This window comes from Triticum aestivum, chromosome 2A (genome assembly GCF_018294505.1).
Source record: "Triticum aestivum cultivar Chinese Spring chromosome 2A, IWGSC CS RefSeq v2.1, whole genome shotgun sequence".
In the NCBI taxonomy this organism is placed as follows: Eukaryota; Viridiplantae; Streptophyta; class Magnoliopsida; order Poales; family Poaceae; genus Triticum; species Triticum aestivum.
This window is the reverse complement of record NC_057797.1, coordinates 44,793,034-44,813,828: the sequence shown is the minus strand read 5'-3', so window position 1 is coordinate 44,813,828 and position 20,795 is coordinate 44,793,034. Positions and strand designations below refer to the sequence as shown.

The window sequence follows — 20,795 nt, the reverse complement described above, 5'->3', positions numbered from 1 at the left end:
ATCTTTTGCTAGCATAAATTTCTGTACTAAGCGGGAATACTGCTTGTGCATCCAAATTCCTTGAACCAAGTTTCTTCCATGAGTGTCCACCATATCTACCTATATGCGGTATTTTCCTGCCGTTCCAAGTAAATTTGCGAACTCCGGAGGAGGGCGAGCTTGTGTGGCTGCGATGGAAGGAGAGGCGGTGGGTATTAGATAGTGGTTGTAGCCCTAGATGAGCCAGGTTCTGGAAGGGAGCATAGTCCTGGGCCACCTGGGACTAAGAAACAGGGTGTCGGCGGGCCCAAGGAGCTGGAAGGGGACGCAACTCCTGGAGCAGTGTTGGAGACGAAGATGCACCGGGATGGACGGCCAACCAAGTAACCAGCAGGGTGGTGGTGGTGCGGAGACACCGAGGAGCTAGTGAGCCAGAGGAGCCGGAAAGAGCGCAGCTCCCGGAGCTTGTCGGGTCCGAGACCGCGCCGGCCGGCCATGAACACAGGAAAAGGACGCAAGTCCATGGCCGCTAGGCTGAAGCCGTCCCTGTGGGGTGGTGGTGTTGGAGGCGGTGGTGTTGAAGGGGCCTCGCACGCAGCTACATTCCTGACCGGCGAGCAGCAAGAAATAGGCACCGCCGGGCAGGACAAGCCGCCTCCGAAGAGGTCGGCCCAACGCTCGGGCAGGAGGGTGGGCGGGGGAGGGGGTAGCCCAGCAAGCAAGGCACACCTGGCCGCCATGGCCGGCCGGCCGGAGAGCACTGTAACCTACTGGGAGGAGCACCCAAATGACGTCCTGGGCGAACGGGGGCCAACACAGGGGGTGCGGCCGCGGCAAGCCACTCGTGCCGCCAGCGGGCAGGGGAATCTGGGGGGCTACAGTCGCCGGTGGAGGTCGCCGGAGCCGCTGAACCAGATATCTGGGTTGGGGGAGGAGTGGTGGAGTGTGAGGGATTGAGGCTCGAGGGAATGAGAAATGGCACCACCGCCGCCATCCCAGGGCTCGGCGCGAATTCGCCGGCCGGCCCTCCGTCGGCGGCGACGTGGGGGTGCGTGGAGAGTGGGTGCCCGGCCGGGGGCGGCTAGGGTTTCCCCCGAGTCGCCCCGCTCGGGGCGACGCGGGGGTCTGGCGGAGGGTGGGTCACCAAGTGTTAATTCACAAGTTGCCGAGACCATAGCAATAATTTCAGGTACAAATGAATGTCTTATCGCCCACCAACCCCAGTTTGGCGCTTCCTCATAAACTTGTCTTGGCCAAAATTCATAAGTGACCAAGATTTTAGGGAAAAAATATCAACACTCATAAAAAAAATTGGGGCTAAAGGAAGATTTCATTACTCAAGGAGGCTTATCCGCCTTAGACAGGTTTACAATGAAGTCCTAACCCAAGCACAGCCAAACCGTTGTGCAGGGTACTACGGGCGTACGCGGCGAGCACGTGAGTGACTATTATGTGAGTGACTAATGTGAGTAAAAGAAATCTCCCTATCGGCAGCAGTTGTAACCCTACGAATCTCCTCCACAAGCAGGCGATGTTGTGACTAGTCCTCAGAATGTGCCATCAACATCGACATTGCTTCTCCACTATCCATTTCCACCAAGACATGCAGCTTTGTCCTCTCGTGGGCTAGTGACAAGCCCTCTTTGGATGCCTCTAACTCTACCTGGAGACCATTATCACATGTAAGCAACTCTCTAAAGCTGCGAAAATAATCATCCTGCAAGCCCATGCCTCCTCCAGCCGCGTTGGTGGGTGGAACATGACTCCCGTCAGTGTTTAGCTTGGTCCAGCCAGGCCGGGGGGTACCCAACGCAGTTCCTGCCACGGCTGTACTCTGAAATGAGGGGTGTGCGTACCCTCATGCAGAACCGTTTCCCCCTTCTCCACAAATTCTTGGCGAGCAGGCACCTGTATAGCGCATGGAAGCCGTCCTCTCGTTCCACACCTCGGAGGCAAATATCAGTAAGCTCAAGGTGGCGGGTAAATTTGTTGGCCCAAGTGGCAAAGGAGTTGGACACAATTCTCCATGCAAACACACGTACCTTAGGGAGAGCAGGGCACCCGCATGTGATCTTCGAGATGGCACGACGACTGTCCGATGCCTGCTCATGGCGGTTGTCGATGGACGCTCGCGCTCGTCCATGGCTAAGTGATATGTGGATCGAATGGTGAATATGCCGTTCTTCACCCATGCTTAGGCAATGATGTCGTCGGTGAAGCGGGGCGACGTGCGATGAATGCTGGTGATGGTGTCAACGTCCGTCGGGAGGAAGTGGCGTCTAAGAAGATCCACGCACCATGCGCCGGACTCATCCAATTGTTAATTTATCAACTTCATATTCTGAAATCAATATCATTAGATGCATCAAGAAGTTAATTTTCATATTGTACATCTTAAGTATTGTAGATGTTGATCGTTTTAGATAAATTTGATCGAATTTTATGAAGTTTGATCTAATTTTTATTACAAATGGAGTAAAGAGAGAAAGTACCAATTGATTCACACACAAGAATAGAAATTGCATATTTGTATAGAAGTTATATTTTTATAGATCCTCCAACATATGGTGCTTGTTATTTAGAATCTTTTGCTAGCCTAAATTTCTGTACTAAGCGGGAATACTGCTTATGCATCCAAATTCCTTGAACCAAGTTTCTTCCATGAGTGTCCACCATATCTACCTATATGCGGTATTTTCCTGCCGTTCCAAGTAAATTTGCATGTGCCAAACTCTAAACCTTCAAATAATAATCTTTTTTGTATGCCCGGATCGCTCATGTAGCGACTAGGGGTCGTTAGTATCTTCCATGCTAGGTGGGTTATTCTCACGATGAGTGGACTCCACTGATCATTCACGAGAAAATGGCGGGTAATTGGGATGCCCAGTCCTATGATCAAAAGATCAAAAGCAAACTCGAAAATAAATTAAAAAAAACTCCCCCAGGATTGTTGATAGTTGGACGGTACCCGTTGTTTCGGACCAACCGTGAAATGTGATTGTTGGTGGAGGGGGAGTAAATTTTTTACCTTTCTGTTAGGGAACCGCCTATAATGTATCTAGTATGGAAGATATTGGGAACTCTTGGTTGTTATTTTGTCAATGAAAGCATACCTCTCAAAATTATTTTAATCTATGTTTTAAAAGCTTCGAGCTCTGGCACCTGTGCAAATCCCTGCTTCCCTCTGCGAAGGGCCTATCTTTTACTTTTATGCAAGAGTCAGTAGTATTCCTTCTCATTCCAACCTACTCTTTAGTTGGCAAGCATCATGTGGTGGGGAAAGATCTAAGCGTATATGACCATTCAAATATATTTGATTATGAATTATTATTGTTGACAATTATCTATATGATTAATAAGTTGGGAGGCAAAACATTAAGCCCCTATCTTTCTCTGTGTTCGATGGATGCTATTTATTCTAAAAATATGCTTTGAGTGGTAGCAATCATGGAAGACTACATGATAGTTGAGTGTGTGGGATTTGCTAAATCAAAGCTCTGACATAGACCCTTCCTGAAAAGAAGATGAATTGCAATTGTTTGATGACTGAGAACATAGTTTGTTAGTTTTCAAGGAAGTTTATGATCTATGCTTTAACATGTGAATAGATTTTTACTTGATCATGAGAAGTTTTATGATAGGAGCCACTAATATTATATATAATGATGCTAGAAAATGTGATTGAAATTATCATTGATCAAACTTGTGCACTTGCTAGCATTTCACATCAAAAATTCTGTTTTTATCATTTACCTACTCGAGGACGAGCAGGAATTAAGCTTGGGGATGCTTGATACATATCCAACGTATATATAACTTTTGATTGTTCCATGCTATTATATTGTCCATCTTAGATGTTTTATATGCATTTATATGCTATTTTATATGATTTTTGGGACTAACCTATTAACCTAGAGCCCAGTGCCAGTTTGTGTCTTTTCCTTGTTTTTGAGTTTCGCAGAAAAGGAATATCAAACGGAGTCCAATTGAGCTGAAAATTTACAGTGTTCTTTTTATGGACCAAAAGAATACCCCGAAGCTAAATAATTGGGCCAGAAGAGCCACGAGGCCTCCACAAGGGTGGAGGGAGCGCCCTACCCCCCCCCCCACCGGGGCGCGACCTCCGACCTTGTGGTTGACTCGTGGACCCCCCCCCCCCCCTTGACGTGAAACCGACACCAAAAATTCCTATAAATATAGAAACCCCAGAAAAGAAACCTAGATCGGGAGTTCTGCCGCTGCAAGCCTCCGTAGCCACCAAAAACCAATTGGCACCCTATTCCGGCACCCTGCCGAAGGGGTAAATCATCACCGGTGGCCATCTTCATCATCCCGGTGTTCTCCATGACGAGGAGGGAGTAGTTCACCCTCGGGGCTGAGGGTATGTACCAGTAGCTATGTGTTTGACCACTCTCTCTCGTGTTCTTGATTTTGAACGATCTTGATGTACCTCGAGCTTTGCTATTATAGTTGGATCTTATGATGTTTCTCACCCTCTAATGGATTGAGTTTTCCCTTTGAAGTTATCTTATTGGATTGAGTCTTTAAGGATTTGAGAACACTTGATGTATGTCTTGCATGTGCTTATCTGTGGTGACAATAGGATATTCACGTGATCTATTTGATGTATGTTTTGGTGATCAACTTGCGGGTTCTGTGACCTTGTGAACTTATGCATATGGGTTGGCACACGTTTTCGTCTTGACTCTCCAGTAGAAACTTTGGGACACTCTTTGAAGTTATTTGTCTTGGTTTGAATAGTTGAATCTGAGATTGTGTGATGCATATCGTATAATCAAACCCGCGGATACTTGTGGTAACATTGGAGTATCTAGGTGACATTAGGGTCTTGGTTGATGTGTGTCTTAAGGTGTTATTTTAGTATGAACTCTAGGTCTGTTTGTGGCACTTATAGGAATAGCCCAATAGATCGATCAGAAAGAATAACTTTGAGGTGGTTTCATACCCTACAATAATCTCTCCATTTGTTCTCCGCTATTACTGACTTTGGAGTGACTCTTTGTTGCATGTTGAGGGATTATTATATGACCTAATTATGTTATCATTGTTGAGAGAATTTGCACTAGTGAAAGTATGAAACCTAGGCCTTGTTTTCAAGCATTACAATACCGTTTTCGCCCACTTTTACTACTTACTACCTCGCTGTTTTTATATTTTCAGATTACAAAAACCTATATCTACTATCCATATTGCACTTGTATCACCATCTCTTCGCCGAACTAGTGCACCTATACAATTTACCATTGTATTGGGTGTGTTGGGGACACAAGAGACTCTTTGTTATTTGGTTGGAGGGTTTGAGAGAGACTATCTTCATCCTACGCCTCCCACGGATTTATAAACCTTAGGTCATCCACTTGAGGGAAATTTGCTACTGTCCTACAAACATGTGCACTTGGAGGCCCAACAACGTCTATAAGAAGAAGGTTGCGTAGTAGACATCATCGGGCGTTTGGCCGGAGTTGCAACTGCAGGAAGGTGACCGTGCTCGACGCCGAAAGAGGCATCAGGCGCCGCTGGACATGCGAACTCCGGAGGAGGGCGAGCTTGCGTGGCTGCAACGGAAGGAGAGGCGGTAGGTATTAGACAGTGGTTGTAGCCCCAGATGAGCCAGGTTCTGGAAGGGAGCATAGTCCTGGGCCACATGGGACTAAGAAACAGGGTGCCGGCGGGCCCAAGGAGCTGGAAGGGGACGCAACTCCTGGAGCAGTGTTGGAGACGAAGATGCACCGGGATGGATGGCCAACCATGTAACCAGTAGGGTGGTGGTGGTGCGGAGACACCGAGGAGCTAGTGAGCTAGAGGAGCCGGAAAGAGCGCAGCTCCCGGGGCTTGTCGGGTCCGAGACCGCGTCGGCCGGCCATGAACACAGGAAAGGGACGCAAGTCCATGGTCGCCGGGCTGAAGCCGTCCCTGTGGGGTGGTGCTGTTGGAGGCGGTGGTGTTGAAGGGGCCTCGCACGCAGCTACATTCCTGACCGGCGAGCAGCAAGAAATAGGCACCGTCGGGCAGGACAAGCCGCCTCTGAAGAGGTCGGCCCGACGCTCGAGCAGGAGGGTGGGCGGGGGAGGGGGTAGCCCAGCAAGCAAGGCACACCTGGCCGCCATGGCTGGCCGGCCGGAGAGCACTGTAACCTGCTGGGAGGAGCACCCAAATCACGTCCTGGGCGAACGGGGGCCAACACAGGGGGTGCGGCCGTGGCAAGCCACTCGTGCCGCCAGCGGGCAGGGGAATCTGGGGGGGCTACAGTCGCCGATGGAGGTCACCGGAGCCGCTGAACCAGATATCTGGGTTGGGGGAGGAGTGGTGGAGGGTGAGGGATTGGGGCTCGAGGGAATGAGAAATGGCACCGCCGCCGCCATCCCAGGGCTCGGCGCGAATTCGCCGGCCGGCCCTCCGTCGGCGGCGACGTGGGGGTGCGTGGAGAGTGGGTGCCCGGCCGGGGGCGGCTAGTGTTTCCCCCGAGTCGCCCGGCTCGGGGCGACGCGGGGGTCTGGCGGAGGGTGGGTCACCAAGTGTTAATTCACAAGTTGCCGAGACCATAGCAATAATTTCAAGTAGAAATGAATGTCTTATCGCCCACCAACCCCAGTTTGGCGCTTCCTCATAAACTTGTCTTGGCCAAAATTCATAAGTGACCAAGATTTTAGGGAAAAAATATCAACACTCATAAAAAAAATTGGGGCTAAAGGAAGATTTGATTACTCAAGGAGGCTTATCTGCCTTAGACAAGTTTACAATGAAGTCCTAACCCAAGCACAGCCAAACCATTGTGCGGGGTACTACGGGCGTACGCGGCGAGCACGTGAGTGACTAATGTGAGTAAAAGAAATCTCCCTATCGGCAGCAGTTGTAACCCTACGAATCTCCTCCACAAGCAGGCGATGTTGTGACTAGTCCTCAGAATGTGCCATCAACATCGACATTGCTTCTCCACTATCCATTTCCACCAAGACAGGCAGCTTTGTCCTCTCGTGGGCTAGTGACAAGCCCTCTTTGGATGCCTCTAACTCTACCTGGAGACCATTATCACATGTAAGCAACTCTCTAAAGCTGCGAAAATAATCATCCTGCAATCCCATGCCTCTTCCAGCCGCGTTGGTGGGTGGAACATGACTCCCGTCAGTGTTTAGCTTGGTCCAGCCAGGCCGGGGGGTACCCAACGCAGTTCCTGCCATGGCTCTACTCTGAAATGAGGGGTGTGCGTACCCTCATGCAGAACCGTTTCCCCCTTCTCCACAAATTCTTGGCGAGCAGGCACCTGTATAGCGCATGGAAGCCGTCCTCTCGTTCCACACCTCGGAGGCAAATATCAGTAAGCTCAAGGTGGCGGGTAAATTTGTTGGCCCAAGTGGCAAAGGAGTTGGACATAATTCTGCACGCAAACACACGTACCTTAGGGAGATCAGGGCACCCGCATGTGATCTTCGAGATGGCACGACGACTGTCCGATGCCTGCTCATGGCGGTTGTCGATGGACGCTCGCGCTCGTCCATGGCTAAGTGATATGTGGATCGAATGGTGAAGATGCCGTTCTTCACCCATGCTTAGGCAATGATGTCGTCGGTGAAGCGGGGCGACGTGCGATGAATGCTGGTGATGGTGTCAATGTCCATCGGGAGGAAGTGGCGTCTAAGAAGATCCACGCACCATGCGCCGGACTCATCCAATTGTTAATTTATCAACTTCATATTCTGAAATCAATATCATTAGATGCATCAAGAAGTTAATTTTCATATTGTACATCTTAAGTATTGTAGATGTTGATCGTTTTAGATAAATTTGATCGAATTTTATGAAGTTTGATCTAATTTTTATTACAAATGGAGTAAAGAGAGAAAGTACCAATTGATTCTCACACAAGAAGAGAAATTGCATATTTGTATAGAAGTTATATTTTTATAGATCCTCCAACATATGGTGCTTGTTATTTAGAATCTTTTGCTAGCCTAAATTTCTGTACTAAGCGGGAATACTGCTTATGCATCCAAATTCCTTGAACCAAGTTTCTTCCATGAGTGTCCACCATATCTACCTATATGCGGTATTTTCCTGCCGTTCCAAGTAAATTTGCATGTGCCAAACTCTAAACCTTTAAATAATAATCTTTTTTGTATGCCCGGATCGCTCATGTAGCGACTAGGGGTCGTTAGTATCTTCCATGCTAGGTGGGTTATTCTCACGATGAGTGGACTCCACTGATCATTCACGAGAAAATGGCTGGTAATTGGGATGCCCAGTCCTATGATCAAAAGATCAAAAACAAACTCGAAAATAAATTAAAAAAAACTCCCCCAGGATTGTTGATAGTTGGACGGTACCCGTTGTTTCGGACCAACCATGAAATGTGATTGTTGGTAGAGGGGGAGTAAATTTTTTACCTTTCTGTTAGGGAACCGCCTATAATGTATCTAGTATGGAAGATATTGGGAACTCTTGGTTGTTATTTTGGCAATGAAAGCATACCTCTCAAAATTATTTTAATCTCTGTTTTAAAAGCTTCGAGCTCTGGCACCTGTGCAAATCCCTGCTTCCCTCTGCGAAGGGCCTATCTTTTACTTTTATGCAAGAGCCAGTAGTATTCCTTCTCATTCCAACCTACTCTTTAGTTGGCAAGCATCATGTGGTGGGGAAAGATCTAAGCGTATATGACCATTCAAATATATTTGATTATGAATTATTATTGTTGACAATTATCTATATGATAAATAAGATGGGAGGCAAAACATTAAGCCCCTATCTTTCTCTGTGTTTGATGGATGCTATTTGTTCTAAAAATATGCTTTGAGTGGTAGCAATCATGGAAGACTACATGATAGTTGAGTGTGTGGGATTTGCTAAATCAAAGCTCTGACATAGACCCTTCTTGAAAAGAAGATGAATTGCAATTGTTTGATGACTGAGAACATAGTTTGTTAGTTTTCAAGGAAGTTTATGATCTATGCTTTAACATGTGAATAGATTTTTACTTGATCATGAGAAGTTTTATGATAGGAGCCACTAATATTATATATAATGATGCTAGAAAATGTGATTGAAATTATCATTGATCAAACTTGTGCACCTGCTAGCATTTCACATCAAAAATTCTGTTTTTATCATTTACCTACTCGAGGACGAGCAGGAATTAAGCTTGGGGATGCTTGATACATCTCCAACGTATCTATAAGTTTTGATTGTTCCATGCTATTATATTGTCCATCTTAGATGTTTTATATGCATTTATATGCTATTTTATATGATTTTTGGGACTAACCTATTAACCTAGAGCCCAGTGCCAGTTTGTGTCTTTTCCTTGTTTTTGAGTTTCGCAGAAAAGGAATATCAAACGGAGTCCAATTGAGCTGAAAATTTATGGTGTTCTTTTTATTGACCAAAAGAATCCCCGGAAGCTAAATAATTGGGCCAGAAGAGCCACGAGGCCTCCACAAGGGTGGAGGGAGCGCCCTACCCCCCCCCCCCCCGGGCGCGACCTCCGACCTTGTGGTTGACTCGTGCCCCCCCCCCCCCCCCCGCTGACGTGAAACCGACACCAAAAATTCCTATAAATATAGAAACCCCAGAAAAGAAACCTAGATCGGGAGTTCTGCCGCCGCAAGCCTCCGTAGGCACCAAAAACCAATTGGGACCCTATTCCGGCACCCTGCCGAAGGGGTAAATCATCACCGGTGGCCATCTTCATCATCCCGGTGTTCTCCATGACGAGGAGGGAGTAGTTCACCCTCGGGGCTGAGGGTATGTACCAGTAGCTATGTGTTTGACCACTCTCTCTCGTGTTCTTGATTTTGCACAATCTTGATGTACCTCGAGCTTTGCTATTATAGTTGGATCTTATGATGTTTCTCCCCCTCTAATGGATTGAGTTTTCCCTTTGAAGTTATCTTATCGGATTGAGTCTTTAAGGATTTGAGAACACTTGATGTATGTCTTGCATGTGCTTATCTGTGGTGACAATAGGATATTCACGTGATCTATTTGATGTATGTTTTGGTGATCAACTTGCGGGTTCTGTGACCTTGTGAACTTATGCATATGGGTTGGCACACGTTTTCGTCTTGACTCTCCGGTAGAAACTTTGGGACACTCTTTGAAGTTATTTGTCTTGGTTTGAATAGTTGAATCTGAGATTGTGTGATGCATATCGTATAATCAAACCCGCGGATACTTGTGGTGACATTGGAGTATCTAGGTGACATTAGGGTCTTGGTTGATGTGTGTCTTAAGGTGTTATTTTAGTATGAACTCTAGGGCTGTTTGTGGCACTTATAGGAATAGCCCAATAGATCGATCAGAAAGAATAACTTTGAGGTGGTTTCATACCCTACAATAATCTCTCCGTTTGTTCTCCGCTATTACTGACTTTGGAGTGACTCTTTGTTGCATGTTGAGGGATTATTATATGACCTAATTATGTTATCATTGTTGAGAGAACTTGCACTAGTGAAAGTATGAACCCTAGGCCTTGTTTTCAAGCATTACAATACCGTTTTCGCCCACTTTTACTACTTGCTACCTCGCTGTTTTTATATTTTCAGATTACAAAAACCTATATCTACTATCCATATTGCACTTGTATCACCATCTCTTTGCCGAACTAGTGCACCTATACAATTTACCATTGTATTGGGTATGTTGGGGACACAAGAGACTCTTTGTTATTTGGTTGGAGGGTTTGAGAGAGACTATCTTCATCCTACGCCTCCCACGGATTTATAAACCTTAGGTCATCCACTTGAGGGAAATTTGCTACTGTCCTACAAACATGTGCACTTGGAGGCCCAACAACGTCTACAAGAAGAAGGTTGCGCAGTAGACATCATCAGGCGTTTGGCCGGAGTTGCAACTGCAGGAAGGTGAGCCGTGCTCGACGCCGAAAGAGGCATCGGGCGCCGCTGGACATGCGAACTCCGGAGGAGGGCGAGCTTGCGTGGCTGCGACGGAAGGAGAGGCAGCGGGTATTAGACAGTGGTTGTAGCCCCAGATGAGCCAGGTTCTGGAAGGGAGCATAGTCCTGGGCCACCTGGGACTAAGAAACAGGGTGCTAGCGGGCCCAAGGAGCTGGAAGGGGACGCAACTCCTGGAGCAGTGTTGGAGACGAAGATGCACCGGGATGGACGGCCAACCAAGTAACCAGCAGGGTGGTGGTGGTGCGGAGACACCGAGGAGCTAGTGAGCCAGAGGAGCCGGAAAGAGCGCAGCTCCCGGGGCTTGTCAGGTCCGAGACCGCGCCGGCCGGCCATGAACACAGGAAAGGGACGCAAGTCCATGGCCGCCGGGCTGAAGCCGTCCCTGTGGGGTGGTGGTGTTGGAGGCGGTGGTGTTGAAGGGGCCTCGCACGCAGCTACATTCCTGACCGGCGAGCGGCAAGAAATAGGCACCGTCGGGCAGGACAAGCCGCCTCCTAAGAGGTCGGCCCGACGCTCGGGCAGGAGGGTGGGCAGGGGAGGGGGTAGCCCAGCAAGCAAGGCACACCTGTCCGCCATGGCCGGCCGGCCGGAGAGCACTGTAACCTGCTGGGAGGAGCACCCAAACCACGTCCTGGGCAAACGGGGGCCAACACAGGGGGTGCGGCCGCGGCAAGCCACTCGTGCCGCCAGCGGGCAGGGGAATCTGGGGGGGCTACAGTCGCCGGTGGAGGTCGCCGAAGCCGCTGAACCAGATATCTGGGTTGGGGGAGGAGTGGTGGAGGGTGAGGGATTGGGGCTCGAGGGAATGAGAAATGGCACCGCCGCCGCCATCCCAGGGCTCGGCGCGAATTCGCCGGCCGGCCCTCCGTCGGCAGCAATGTGGGGGTGCATGGGGAGTGGGTGCCCGGCCGGGGGCGGCTAGGGTTTCCCCCGAGTCGCCCGGCTCGGGGTGACGCGGGGGTCTGGCGGAGGGTGGGTCACCAAGTGTTAATTCACAAGTTGCCGAGACCATAGCAATAATTTCAAGTACAAATGAATGTCTTATCGCCCACCAACCCCAGTTTGGCGCTTCCTCATAAACTTGTCTTGGCCAAAATTCATAAGTGACCAAGATTTTAGGGAAAAAATATCAACACTCATAAAAAAATTTGGGGCTAAAGGAAGATTTCATTACTCAAGGAGGCTTATCCGCCTTAGACAAGTTTACAATGAAGTCCTAACCCAAGCACAGCCAAACCGTTGTGCGGGGTACTACGGGCATACGCGGCGAGCACGTGAGTGACTATTATGTGAGTGACTAATGTGAGTAAAAGAAATCTCCCTACCGGCAGCAGTTGTAACCCTACGAATCTCCTCCACAAGCAGGCGATGTTGTGACCAGTCCTCAGAATGTGCCATCAACATCGACATTGCTTCTCCACTATCCATTTCCACCAAGACAGGCAGCTTTGTCCTCTCGTGGGCTAGTGACAAGCCCTCTTTGGATGCCTCTAACTCTACCTGGAGACCATTATCACATGTAAGCAACTCTCTAAGGCTACGAAAATAATCATCCTGCAAGCCTATGCCTCCTCCAGCCGCGTTGGTGGGTGGAACATGACTCCCGTCAGTGTTTAGCTTGGTCCAGCCAGGCCGGGGGTACCCAACGCAGTTCCTGCCACGGCTCTACTCTGAAATGAGGGGTGTGCGTACCCTCATGCAGAACCGTTTCCCCCTTCTCCACAAATTCTTGGCGAGCAGGCACCTGTATAGCGCATGGAAGCCGTCCTCTCGTTCCACACCTCGGAGGAAAATATCAGTAAGCTCAAGGTGGCGGGTAAATTTGTTGGCCCAAGTGGCAAAGGAGTTGGATACAATTCTCCATGCAAACACACGTACCTTAGGGAGAGCAGGGCACCCGCATGTGATCTTCGAGATGGCACGACGACTGTCCGATGCCTGCTCATGGCGGTTGTCGATGGACGCTCGCGCTCGTCCATGGCTAAGTGATATGTGGATCGAATGGTGAAGATGTCGTTCTTCACCCATGCTTAGGCAATGATGTCGTCGGTGAAGCGGGGCGACGTGCGATGAATGCTGGTGATGGTGTCAACGTCTGTCGGGAGGAAGTGGCGTCTAAGAAGATCCACGCGCCATGCGCCGGACTCATCCAATTGTTAATTTATCAACTTCATATTCTGAAATCAATATCATTAGATGCATCAAGAAGTTAATTTTCATATTGTACATCTTAAGTATTGTAGATGTTGATCGTTTTAGTTAAATTTGATCGAATTTTATGAAGTTTGATCTAATTTTTATTACAAATGGAGTAAAGAGAGAAAGTACCAATTGATTCTCACACAAGAAGAGAAATTGCATATTTGTATAGAAGTTATATTTTTATAGATCCTCCAACATATGGTGCTTGTTATTTAGAATCTTTTGCTAGCCTAAATTTCTGTACTAAGCGGGAATACTGCTTATGCATCCAAATTCCTTGAACCAAGTTTCTTCCATGAGTGTCCACCATATCTACCTATATGCGGTATTTTCCTGCCGTTCCAAGTAAATTTGCATGTGCCAAACTCTAAACCTTCAAATAATAATCTTTTTTGTATGCCCGGATCGCTCATGTAGCGACTAGGGGTCGTTAGTATCTTCCATGCTAGGTGGGTTATTCTCACGATGAGTGGACTCCACTGATCATTCACGAGAAAATGGCTGGTAATTGGGATGCCCAGTCCTATGATCAAAAGATCAAAAACAAACTCGAAAATAAATTAAAAAAAACTCCCCCAGGATTGTTGATAGTTGGACGGTACCCGTTGTTTCGGACCAACCGTGAAATGTGATTGTTGGTGGAGGAGGAGTAAATTTTTTACCTTTCTGTTAGGGAACCGCCTATAATGTATCGAGTTGGAAGATATTGGGAACTCTTGGTTGTTATTTTGGCAATGAAAGCATACCTCTCAAAATTATTTTAATCTCTGTTTTAAAAGCTTCGAGCTCTGGCACCTGTGCAAATCCCTGCTTCCCTCTGCGAAGGGCCTATCTTTTACTTTTATGCAAGAGTCAGTAGTATTCCTTCTCATTCCAACCTACTCTTTAGTTGGCAAGCATCATGTGGTGGGGAAAGATCTAAGCGTATATGACCATTCAAATATATTTGATTATGAATTATTATTGTTGACAATTATCTATATGATAAATAAGTTGGGAGGCAAAACATTAACCCCTATCTTTCTCTGTGTTCGATGGATGCTATTTGTTCTAAAAATATGCTTTGAGTGGTAGCAATCATGGAAGACTACATGATAGTTGAGTGTGTGGGATTTGCTAAATCAAAGCTCTGATATAGACCCTTCTTGAAAAGAAGATGAATTGCAATTGTTTGATGACTGAGAACATAGTTTGTTAGTTTTCAAGGAAGTTTATGATCTATGCTTTAACATGTGAATAGATTTTTACTTGATCATGAGAAGTTTTATGATAGGAGCCACTAATATTATATATAATGATGCTAGAAAATGTGATTGAAATTATCATTGATCAAACTTGTGCACTTGCTAGCATTTCACATCAAAAATTCTGTTTTTATCATTTACCTACTCGAGGACGAGCAGGAATTAAGCTTGGGGATGCTTGATACATCTTCAACGTATCTATAAGTTTTGATTGTTCCATGCTATTATATTGTCCATCTTAGATGTTTTATATGCATTTATATGCTATTTTATATGATTTTTGGGACTAACCTATTAACCTAGAGCCCAGTGCCAGTTTGTGTCTTTTCCTTGTTTTTGAGTTTCGCAGAAAAGGAATATCAAACGGAGTCCAATTGAGCTGAAAATTTACGGTGTTCTTTTTATGGACCAAAAAAAATCCCCCGAAGCTAAATAATTGGGCCAGAAGAGCCACGAGGCCTCCACAAGGGTGGACGCAGCGCCCTACCCCCCCCCCCCCCCCCCGGGCGCGACCTCCGACCTTGTGGTTGACTCGTGCCCCCCCCCCCCCTTGACGTGAAACCGACACCAAAGATTCCTATAAATATAGAAACCCCAGAAAAGAAACCTAGATAGGGAGTTGTGCCGCCGCAAGCCTCCGTAGCCACCAAAAACCAATTGGGATCCTATTCCGGCACCCTGCCGAAGGGGTAAATCATCACCGGTGGCCATCTTCATCATCCCGGTGTTCTCCATGACGAGGAGGGAGTAGTTCACCCTCGGGGCTGAGGGTATGTACCAGTAGCTATGTGTTTGACCACTCTCTCTCGTGTTCTTGATTTTGCACGATCTTGATGTACCTCGAGCTTTGCTATTATAGTTGGATCTTATGATGTTTCTCCCCCTCTAATGGATTGAGTTTTCCCTTTGAAGTTATCTTATCGGATTGAGTCTTTAAGGATTTGAGAACACTTGATGTATGTCTTGCATGTGCTTATCTGTGGTGACAATAGGATATTCACGTGATCTATTTGATGTATGTTTTGGTGATCAACTTGCGGGTTCTGTGACCTTGTGAACTTATGCATATGGGTTGGCACACATTTTCGTCTTGACTCTCCGGTAGAAACTTTGGGACACTCTTTGAAGTTATTTGTCTTGGTTTGAATAGTTGAATCTGAGATTGTGTGATGCATATCGTATAATCAAACTCGCGGATACTTGTGGTGACATTGGAGTATCTAGGTGACATTAGGGTCTTGGTTGATGTGTGTCTTAAGGTGTTATTTTAGTATGAACTCTAGGGTTGTTTGTGGCACTTATAGGAATAGCCCAATAGATCGATCAGAAAGAATAACTTTGAGGTGGTTTCATACCCTACAATAATCTCTCCATTTGTTCTCCGCTATTACTGACTTTGGAGTGACTCTTTGTTGCATGTTGAGGGATTATTATATGACCTAATTATGTTATCATTGTTGAGAGAACTTGCACTAGTGAAAGTATGAACCCTAGGCCTTGTTTTCAAGCATTACAATACCGTTTTCGCCCACTTTTACTACTTGCTACCTCGCTGTTTTGATATTTTCAGATTACAAAAACCTATATCTACTATCCATATTGCACTTGTATCACCATCTCTTCGCCGAACTAGTGCACCTATACAATTTACCATTGTATTGGGTGTGTTGGGAACACAAGAGACTCTTTGTTATTTGGTTGGAGGGTTTGAGAGAGACTATCTTCATCCTACGCCTCCCACGGATTTATAAACCTTAGGTCATCCACTTGAGGGAAATTTTCTACTGTCCTACAAACATGTGCACTTGGAGGCCCAACAACGTCTACAAGAAGAAGGTTGCGTAGTAGACATCATCAGGCGTTTGGCCGGAGTTGCAACTGCAGGAAGGTGAGCCGTGCTCGACGCCGAAAGAGGCATCGGGCGCTGCTGGACGTGCGAACTCCGGAGGAGGGCGAGCTTGCGTGGCTGCGACGGAAGGAGAGGCGGCGGGTATTAGACAGTGGTTGTAGCCCCAGATGAGCCAGGTTCTGGAAGGGAGCATAGTCCTGGGCCACCTGGGACTAAGAAACAGGGTGTCGGCGGGCCCAAGGAGCTGGAAGGGGACGCAACTCCTGGAGCAGTGTTGGAGACGAAGATGCACCGGGATGGACGGCCAACCAAGTAACCAGCAGGGTGGTGGTGGTGCAGAGACACCGAGGAGCTAGTGAGCCAGAGGAACCGGAAAGAGCGCAGCTCCCGGGGCTTGTCGGGTCCGAGACCGCGCCGGCCGGCCATGAACACAGGAAAGGGACGCAAGTCCATGGCCGCCGGGCTGAAGCCGTCCCTGTGGGGTGGTGGTGTTGGAGGCGGTGGTGTTGAAGGGGCCTCGCACGCAGCTACATTCCTGACCGGCGAGCAGCAAGAAATAGGCACCGTCGGGCAGGACAAGCCGCCTCCGAAGAGGTCGGCCCGACGCTCGGGCAGGAGGGTGGGCGGGGGACGGGGTAGCCCAGCAAGCAAGGCACACCTGGCCGCCATGGCCGGCCGGCCGGAGAGCACTGTAACCTGCTGGGAGGAGCACCCAAATCACGTCCTGGGCGAACGGGGGCCAACAAGGGGGGTGCGGCCGCGGCAAGCCACTCGTGCCGCCAGCGGACAGGGGAATCTGGGGGGGGGGCTACAGTCGCCGGTGGAGGTCGCCGGAGCCGCTGAACCAGATATCTGGGTTGGGGGAGGAGTGGTGGAGGGTGAGGGATTGGGGCTCGAGGGAATGAGAAATGGCACCGCCGCCGCCATCCCAGGGCTCAGCGCGAATTCGCCGGCCGGCCCTCCGTCGGCGGCGACGTGGGGGTGCGTGGAGGGTGGGCGCCCGGCCGGGGGCGGCTAGGGTTTCCCCCGAGTCGCCCGGCTCGGGGCGACGCGGGGGTCTGGCAGAGGGTGGGTCACCAAGTGTTAATTCACAAGTTGCCGAGACCATAGCAATAATTTCAAGTACAAATGAATGTCTTATCGCCCACCAACCCCAGTTTGGCGCTTCCTCATAAACTTGTCTTGGCCAAAATTCATAAGTGACCAAGATTTTAGGGAAAAAATATCAACACTCATAAAAAAATTGTGGGGCTAAAGGAAGATTTCATTACTCAAGGAGGCTTATCCGCCTTAGACAAGTTTACAATGAAGTCCAAACCCAAGCACAGCCAAACCGTTGTGCGGGGTACTACGGGCATACGCGGCGAGCACGTGAGTGACTATTATGTGAGTGATAATGTGAGTAAAAGAAATCTCCCTATCGGCAGCAGTTGTAACCCTACGAATCTCCTCCACAAGCAGGCGATGTTGTGACCAGTCCTCAGAATGTGCCATCAACATCGACATTGCTTCTCGACTATCCATTTCCACCAAGACAGGCAGCTTTGTCCTCTCGAGGGCTAGTGACAAGCCCTCTTTGGATGCCTCTAACTCTACCTGGAGACCATTATCACATGTAAGCAACTCTCTAAAGCTGCGAAAATAATCATCCTGCAAGCCCATGCCTCCTCCAGCCGCGTTGGTGGGTGGAACATGACTCCCGTCAGTGTTTAGCTTGGTCCAGCCAGGCCGGGGGGGGGGGGGGGGTACCCAACGCAGTTCCTGCGACGGCTCTACTCTGAAATGAGGGGTGTGCGTACCCTCATGCAGAACTGTTTCCCCCTTCTCCACAAATTCTTGGCGAGCAGGCACATGTATAGCGCATGGAAGCCGTCCTCTCTTTCCACACCTCGGAGGCAAATATCAGTAAGCTCAAGGTGGCGCGTAAATTTGTTGGCCCAAGTGGCAAAGGAGTTAGACACAATTCTCCATGCAAACACACATACCATAGGGGGAGCAGGGCACCCGCATGTGATCTTGGAGATGGCACGACGACTGTCCGATGCCTGCTCATGGCGGTTGTCGATGGACGTTCGCGCTCATCCATGGCTAAGTGATATGTGGATCGAATGGTGAAGATGCCGTTCTTCACCCATGCCTAGGCAATGATGTCATCGGTGAAGCGGGGCGACGTGCGATGAATGCTGGTGATGGTGTCAACGTTCGTCGGGAGGAAGTGGCGTCTAAGAAGATCCACGCGCCATGCGCCGGACTCATCCAATTGTTAATTTATCAACTTCATATTCTGAAATCAGTATCATTAGATGCATCAAGAAGTTTATTTTCATACTGTGCATCTTAAGTATTGTAGATGTTGATCGTTTTAGTTAAATTTGATTGAATTTTATGAAGTTCGATCTAATTTTTAATACAAATGGAGTAAAGAGAGAAAGTACCAATTGATTTTCACGCAAGAAGAGAAACTGCATATTTTGGATCGTTGAAAGATGCGGACTGCTATAAATAAATATAGTGAACAAGTCATGTAACATGGTTTCGTGTTGTACATGGTAATCACGTCAGATTAAACAGTCTGTAAGGTCCCCGGGTTCGACCCCGGGCGAAGCCAAACTTTTTCAGGCTTTTTCAGGTAAACAAACACTAAAAAGGAACAAAGCAAAAATAAAAACTCCATGGCCCGTGCAGGTCTCGAACCTGCGACCTTCGCGTTATTAGCATGACGATCTAACCAACTGAGCTAACAGGCCAATTTACATGACATAGAAGTTCCTTTCTTATATTTAGTAAATAGGCTTGCAACTCGTTCTTTCAAATAAAAACAGGTGGCATGCACGTCGCTTTATGGTGCTCATAGTAACGGATTAAAGATCAAAACTCATCAAACCGGAACTCATAGACACAGCTCAATCAGGCCTGGATTCCCAACCTAGGAATGAGATATGAGGGCATTATGACTAGAGGCGAAAGTGGAGAACATCGGGATGCGGTCCCCGAACCACTTTTTTCCGCTGTAAGGAACTGCGTGTGAGAGAGTGTATGTGCCTAAAAACAATGAGTAACATATATTTAATATCAATGCACTAAGAAAGTAAGAAGTAATGTTTGAGTGCAGCGATTCGGTGCCCAGGCTCATCTACACCCAATCAAAAAAAATATGAAAAAATACTAGAAAAATTCCAATTTTTTTCCCATGGTAGATAATTTATTGCGTGAGGTTCGCTCCAAATATTAGCTCATTTGGACATCTGAGTAACTCTCAGCAAAAAAGACAAATCGTGTCAAAACAGTATGTGAACAATAAACTGTTTTACAGACCCTGAATTTATCTTTTTTGCCGAGAGTTTCTCATTTGTCCAAATCATTTGAAAATTGGGCCAGATCTCACGCACCAAATTTTCTACCATGGGAAAAAATTGGAATTCTTTGAATTTTTCTAGTATTTGTTTTAAATTTTTGATTCAACACAGGTGCAGATGAGCCCGGGCTCAGAAAAGGATTTTCGTTGATGCTTTCACGCAAATAAAGAAACAACGTTTGAATCGCGGGAAGATATTGCCCCAAATAGATGTCAGGAGTGCAGCCTTTTGGTGCTCAAGTTCCATGGAGCTTATTTAAAAAGAAAAAAGAAAACTCACATTTTAAAGTTTTAGAAAAATATAAAAATATTACACATTGACATATGGATGTGTACTATATGTGTGAAATTTTTCATGAGAAAATACATTGACACTCGAGCTACACAAAATTGACAAATTCCGACTTTTAAAGAAGTGGACAGTGCAAATACATTTATTTGTCAGTGTGTAAATTTTATCAGAATCTTTTGTAACGTCGAAATACGATTTTTCGATGTTTATACCAACTAAATTTATTGCACAAACCTGTCCAATTGGTTTTGTGGAGTAGTTGGTTATCATGTCAGCCTAACACAATGAAGGTCACCGGTTCAATCCCGGACAAAGCCATATTGTTTTTACTATTATTTTTGTGCACATTATTAAAAATAAATGAAATAAGAAATAAAAAATACGCCCCGAAATGCAAAAAAATCATGGCCCATGCAGGTCTCGAACCTACGACCTTCTAACTAGATGAGCTAATAGGCCATTATGGTTTTTTTATAGCTTCTCTAATACTCCCTCTGTCTTGTTACTTGTCACAGAAATGAATGTATCCTCATTTCCGCGATAAGTAATTCGGGACATAGGGAGCACTCCTTTATGAAAATAGAGGATGAGCGACCCCGGCTACCAGAAGAAACAAAGTGATATATTGCACATTTGAGAGCATCTACCCTTTCTCTAAAACTTAACCCCCCAAACTTTAACACATTAAGTCCAATGGTACAAATAAATTGTGCACGTGGTTCTTTTCCTGAAACTCAACTCAATTTTTTTTTGTTAATTCTTCCATCATTTTGTTTACATTCTCCATTCAAACTTGATATTTGCACAACATATTACTTCAAAACTTCATAATTCCAGTGCACAAATTTCAACAACATTTTAAATTAAATGTACTCATATGTAAATATTCAAATTCAAACACACCATTTGGTTCCAATGAAGTGATAATTCAAATAAAACATGATAA

The 20,795-nt window shown here is 47.0% G+C and overlaps 1 non-coding gene across 1 annotated transcript; it reads right to left on the bottom strand.

Moving 5' to 3' along the window:
- Positions 1-18,875: 18,875 nt before the first annotated feature.
- Positions 18,876-18,949, bottom strand: TRNAI-AAU (transfer RNA isoleucine (anticodon AAU)). Its single transcript has one exon. It is a non-coding gene; the product is annotated as a tRNA-Ile (tRNA).
- Between the last annotated feature and the right edge of the window lie 1,846 nt (positions 18,950-20,795).